The sequence below is a fragment of the Myotis brandtii genome, unplaced genomic scaffold, assembly GCF_000412655.1.
Source record: "Myotis brandtii unplaced genomic scaffold, ASM41265v1 scaffold3279, whole genome shotgun sequence".
Lineage (NCBI taxonomy): Eukaryota > Metazoa > Chordata > Mammalia > Chiroptera > Vespertilionidae > Myotis > Myotis brandtii.
In genome coordinates this window covers 25,572-31,697 of record NW_005362623.1, presented here as the reverse complement: position 1 = coordinate 31,697, position 6,126 = coordinate 25,572, and the positions used below count along the sequence as shown (strand labels likewise).

General features: G+C 44.5%; 1 pseudogene; it reads right to left on the bottom strand.

Moving 5' to 3' along the window:
- Window positions 1–410: 410 nt before the first annotated feature.
- LOC102247273 lies at window positions 411–2,736 on the bottom strand (annotated as a pseudogene).
- Window positions 2,737–6,126: the final 3,390 nt, after the last annotated feature.

Genomic DNA, 6,126 nt, shown 5'->3' with positions numbered 1-6,126 from the left:
CCCACAGACTCAACTTAATAAAAGGGGCCACCTGGGGCCAATACTCAGTGTGAAAAGCAGCTTTCAAGCTGGGAGATCTCTCAGTCAAAAGCACAGCTAGCATTTCTGTTTGTTTGGGGGGGGGGGAGAATGGGCTCAAATAGGCCTGTGCCCATTAAACTTCCTGAAATGAACACCTAGACTACAGTCTCTCTAACCATCAGGCTTTAAGTGTCTATGTGGGGTGGGATTTTTTCCAATGGAGTCCTCCAGGGGCGGAGCAGGCAGCTCACAAGGTTTGTTTGGAAAGGATGACACAGGGAGAAAGAGTACGGACAGACACACAGGGTTACAGACACCAGGAACCAGAAGCCATGTGACAGAGCCTCTGGAAAAATTATGATTCTTTCTGTGCAGATATAAAATGGGCGTTATTGAAAGTCGTAGGACAGCTTCAGGGGGGTCAAGAACACTTTGACTATCTCCTCCCTGGCCTTCTTGCACCTGGCCTGGTGCTCCGCCAGGAGCGGCTGCCGGACCTCCATGAGTTCCTTCTTGAGCTCCCAGGTGAGCATGGCTCCACTGCTGTAATCCTTCCTGATCTGTTCCAGCTTGTCCTCATCCTCGTGGAAGAAGGTCATGTACATGAAGGACACGTCCACGTGGCCATTTTCCCCAAACTGCTTGTGCTTCCTTGATGGTGTCTTTCCCTCCAGAAAAAGCATGCTTGTTGACCTTGGTCTTGATCTGCTTGGCTGTGTCTGTGAGGAAGATGGGGGAGTTGGGGTTGCTGGCACTCCTTTGGGTCTGAGTCCCCTGCAGGGAGGGGAAGAAGGTCGAGTGTAGCAGGGTGGTTTAGGATAGCAGATCCTGGGAGTGATATCTCTTGTCATCCTGAAGTAAGGATCCTGGTTGATGGCACAGGGGATGAGGCCCTGGACGTCCATCTGGCCCCGGAAGATCTGTGAGAATGAGTTGCTGAAGGAGGGAGCAGCCTGGATGGCAGGAAAGCTGATGTTACCCATGCAGTCACTGTCGGCGAAGCCAAAAATGCCTTTCACTTGGTTGAAGGTCACATATTTCTGATCTTCACCATGTTCTTGTAGAAGTCTGGGCTGAGCCCCATGTAGTCGAGGTCAGAGAAGATGGGCTTGTTGATGTGAAAGCTGCAGGTGATGATGTCCTTGGCGTTTTCCATGACTTAGCCATTGGTCAGGTCCAGGGTCACGTCTTCTGCAGGTACTTCTAGTCCTCTGTCATCTGGATGAGCAAGAGCACATTGAACATGTCCTGCAGCCATTTTGTGAAAATGAACGGGATGTGGTGGCCTACATGCATGGCTTCGGAAGAGGGGCCCCTGCCCACATACAGGCGAAACAGCTTCTTGTTTTCATAGGCATCAAGGACTTGGTTCAGGTCTCTGTGTGAGATGAAGGTGCATCTCTGGCCCCTGGCTCTCTCTTCTGTTTATCAGCTCTTGGTCAATGTTACTGCTTCCAAACAGAACAATGAGCTTGTCATAGTAACTGCCTTTTGCACTGTTCCTCTGTACAGTTCAGGGGTCCACAAAATCCACTTCAGCTTCCGTGGCACCTGGGCCACTAATCCAGGTGCAAGGTTCTCTGGAAGGCAGTCGGCCTTGTAGTTCTCCCCCATGGCCACTTTGTAGCTCATTTTTAGCAATAACAGCCTCTTCACTGCAGAATCAATTTCATCCTGGGCTGCGGGGGACACTGAAGAGGTGGCCAGTGGAGTAGCTGAGATCTTTATGTAGCAGTGCTCTTCTTTTATATTCTTTCCCAACTTTCTGTTTCCGTTTATTTTAAGCCCCTTTCTTCTCTTTTCGTCCTGTTTATCCCACCCTGCAGCTATTTGCAGTAAGGATTTCTTAAAAATCAACCAGTTTCTCACAAACACTTGAGCCTCTTGACCAAATCCTGATGAGACAGTCCAATCAGGGTTTGGCTGTGAGTGTGTGTGTTTGGGGGAGGGTGGGTGTGGAGATCAATCCACCCCACTCTAAATTCAAACTATTAGCTGGTCATTGCATTATTCCCTGGTCATTAGCCACCCCACACTGCATGCTGGCCTCCATTTAACCTCCCCACTCACTTCCCATCTCACATCTTTAGCCTCAGTAAGAGACTCAGTTTACATGTTGTCCTGGTGGGAGGAAAGACAGACTCTAAGTTCCCCGTGAATATTGTACACTAAGGCAATGTTGTGAAAGTTCAGTTCTGGGGTCACAGGGACTTGAATTTCCAAGACAGCTTTGGTTTTTTTTAAATATATTTTTATTGATTTCAGAGAAGAAAGGAGATGGAGAGAGATAAAAACATCAATGATGAAAATCACTGATCATGTGCCTACTGCACGCCCCCTACTAGGGATTGAGCCCATAACCCTGGCATATGCCCTTGACCAGAATCAAACTTGGGACCCTTCAATCTGCAGGCCAACACTCAATCTACTGAGCCAAAGCGGTTAGAGCTGGCTTTTTCTTTTCATTCTGTTGTTGAAATTATTATATACTATTGGCCCAGTGCACAAAATTTTGTGCACTCGTGGGGGTCCCTCAGCCTGGCCTATGCCCTCTTGCAGTCTGGGACCCCTCAGAAGATGTCCACCTGCTGACTTAGGCCCGCTCCCTGGGGGATCAGGGCCAAGCTGGCAGTCAGACATACCTTTGCCAGTCCGGGAGCCCTCGGGGGATGTCCACTTGCCAGCACGGAGCATACCTAAGCTGCAGTCGGACATCCTTAAGCTGCTGAGGAGGCAGGAGAGGCTCCCGCCACCACCACCGCTGTGCTGGCAGCCATCAGCTTGGCTTGTGGCTGAGCAGAGCTCCCCCTGTGGAGCGCAATGACCAGGAGGGGGCAGCTCTCTGCCCCCTGGTGGTCAGTGTGTGTCATAGTGACCAGTCATTCCCAGTCTTTCTGCTGTTAGGGTCAGTTTGCATATTACCCTTTTATTATATAGGATAGAGGCCTGGTGCACGGGTGGGGGCCGACTGGTTTGCCCTGAAGGGTGTCCTGGATCAGGGTGGGGGTCCCGATGGGTTGCCTGGCCAGCCTGGGTCAGGGGCTGATGGCTGTTCGTAGGCTGGTCAAGCCCTCCAGTGGGGACCCTCACCCCATGGGGCTTTGGCCAGCCTGGGTGAGGGGCTGATGAGTGTTTTAAGACTGACCAAGCCCCCTGGCAACCAAAGCTTCCAGCCTTTCCTTTTTTTGTGTTTTTTTTTTATTCGCTCCAGCTCCGTGGCCATGGCGCCTGGAAGCAGGTATCTGGGCTTTATTTACCTTCTATAATTCAAACTTTGTTGCTTTGAGGGGAGCTCAGAGCCGGCCGGGAAGCTGGGCTTCCTTCATCATTGGGGCAACCAAGCCTCCTGCTCGCTCCAGCTCTGTGGCTGCCGGCCTCCATCTTGGTTGGGTTAATTTACATATAGTTGCTCTGATTGGCTGGTGGGTGTGGTTTAAAGCATAGCGAAGGTACGGTCCATTTGCATGTTTGTCTATTATTAGATAAGATGTGCCTTTTTTACCCCTAGTGCCCTCTCCCAGCCCTCTACCCCCCAAGCCTTCACCACTCCACTGTCTGTGTGCATGGGTTATGCATATACACACATGAGTTTATTGGCTGAATTCTCCCCCCTCAAACCTCTCTTTCTTTCCTTCTGAGGTTTGACAGTGTTTTCCATGTCTCTATGTCTCTAGGTCTATTTTTTTATCACTTTGTGTCCTTAGTTATATTTTACATATGAGTGAGATCATGTGATATTGATCTTTCTCCCACTGGCTTATTTCACTTAGCATAATGTGCTCTAGGTCCATCCATGCTCTTTCAAATGGTAAGAGTTCTTCCTTTTTTTCAGTTGCATAGAATTCCATTGAATAGTTGTACCACCGTTTTTAATCTATTCATCTGCTGATGGGCGCTTAGGCTGTTTCCAAATCTTAGCTATTGTCAATTGTGCTGCTATGAACATAGTGGTGCATATATTCTTTCTGATTGGTGTTTCTGATTTCTTGGGATATGTTCCTTGAATTGGGATCACTGGGTCAAATGGTAGTTCCATTTTTTAATTTTTTGATGAAACTCCAAACTGTCTTCCATAGTGGCTGCACCAGTCTGCATTCCCACCAGCAGTGCACCAGGGTTCCCTTTTTTTCCACATCCTTGACAACACTTGTCATTTGTTGATGGTAGTCATTCTAACAGGTGTGAGGTGGTACCTCACTGTCCTTTTAATTTTCACCTCTTGGATGATAAGTGACATTGAGCACTTTTTCATATGCCATTTGGCCTTCTGTATGTCCATTTTGGAGAATTGTCTATTTAGATCCTTTGCCCATTTTTAATTGGACTGTATATCTTCCTTTTGTTAAGATGTACGAGTTCCCTGTAGATTTTGGAGGTTAACTCCTTGTCAGATGTATCGTTGGCAAATATGTTTTCCCAAGGAGTGGACACTATTTTTATTTTATTGATGGTTTCATTTGCTGTGCAGAAGCTTTTCATTTGGATGTAGTCCCATTTATTTTCTCCTCAATTTCCATTGTCCTAGGAGTTGTATCCATAAACATATTGCTACAAGAAATGTCTGATATTTTGCTGCCAGTGGATTCTTCTAGGATTTTTATAGTTTCCCGTATTACTTTTAAGTCCTTCACCCATTTTGAGTTTATTTTTGTGTATGGTGTAACTTAGTGTTTTAGTTTTTGCATGTTTTTGTACAATTTTCCCAAAAGCATTTATTTAAGAGACTATTTTGACTCCATTGTATGCTCTTGCCTCCCTTATCATATATTGAACATAATGACTTGTGTCGATTTCCGGTTTCTCTGTTCTGTTCCGTTGGTGTATATGTCTGTTCTTGGTATTTTAATGGGTATTGCATTGAATCTGTAGACTGCCTGGGTACTATGGACATTGTAATGATATTGATTCTACCAATCCATGAACATGGTATATTCTTCCCCTTTTTTGTATCTTCCTCTATCTCCATTTTCAATGTCCTATAGTTTTCCTAGTACAGGTTTTTTATCTCCTTGGTTAAGTTTATTCCTAAGTCTCTAATTTTTTTTGTTGCAATGGTAAATATGGTTGTTTGTTAAGAGACTATTTTGACTCCATTGTATGCTCTTGCCTCCCTTATCATATATTGAACATAATGACTTGTGTCGATTTCCGGTTTCTCTGTTCTGTTCCGTTGGTGTATATGTCTGTTCTTGGTATTTTAATGGGTATTGCATTGAATCTGTAGACTGCCTGGGTACTATGGACATTGTAATGATATTGATTCTACCAATCCATGAACGTATATTCTTCTTCCCCTTTTTTGTATCTTCCTCTATCTCCATTTTCAATGTCCTATAGTTTTCCTAGTACAGGTTTTTTATCTCCTTGGTTAAGTTTATTCCTAAGTCTCTAATTTTTTTTGTTGCAATGGTAAATATGGTTGTTTGTTTTCCCTTTCTGAGTGTCCATTATTGGTGTATAAAAATGCCATGGATTACTGGTTAATTTTATATCCTGCTATGCTACCAAATTCATTTGTAAAATCTAGTAGTTTTCTGATGGAGTCTTTAGGGTTTTCTTTACATACTATCATGTTATCAGCGAATAGTGACAGTTTTACTTCCTCCTTTACAATTTGAATGCCTTTCATTTCTTCTTGTCTGATTGCAACAGCTAGTACTTCGAGTACTATGTAGAACAGGAATGATGAAAGTGGGCATCCTTGTCTTGTTCTTGTTCCTATAGGAAATAGTTTAAGCTTTTGTCCATTGAGTATGATGCTGCCTGTAGGTTTGTCATAGAAGGCTTTTATTATGTTCAGGTATGATCCCTCTACTCCCAGTTTGTTGAGATTTTTTATCAAAAAAGAGATCTTTTCCCATTCGATTTTGACAAATGCTTTCTCTGCATCTATTGATGTGATTATGTGGTTTTTATCTTTCCGTTGTTTATGTGATATATCACATTTATTGATTTATGGATATTGTACTGGCCTTGCATCCCTGGAATAAATACCTATTGGTCATGGTGTATGATCTTTCTAATGTATTGCTGGATCCGATTTTCTAGAATTTTGTTGAGGATTTTAGCCACTATGTTCATCAGGGATATTGTCCTGTAATTATC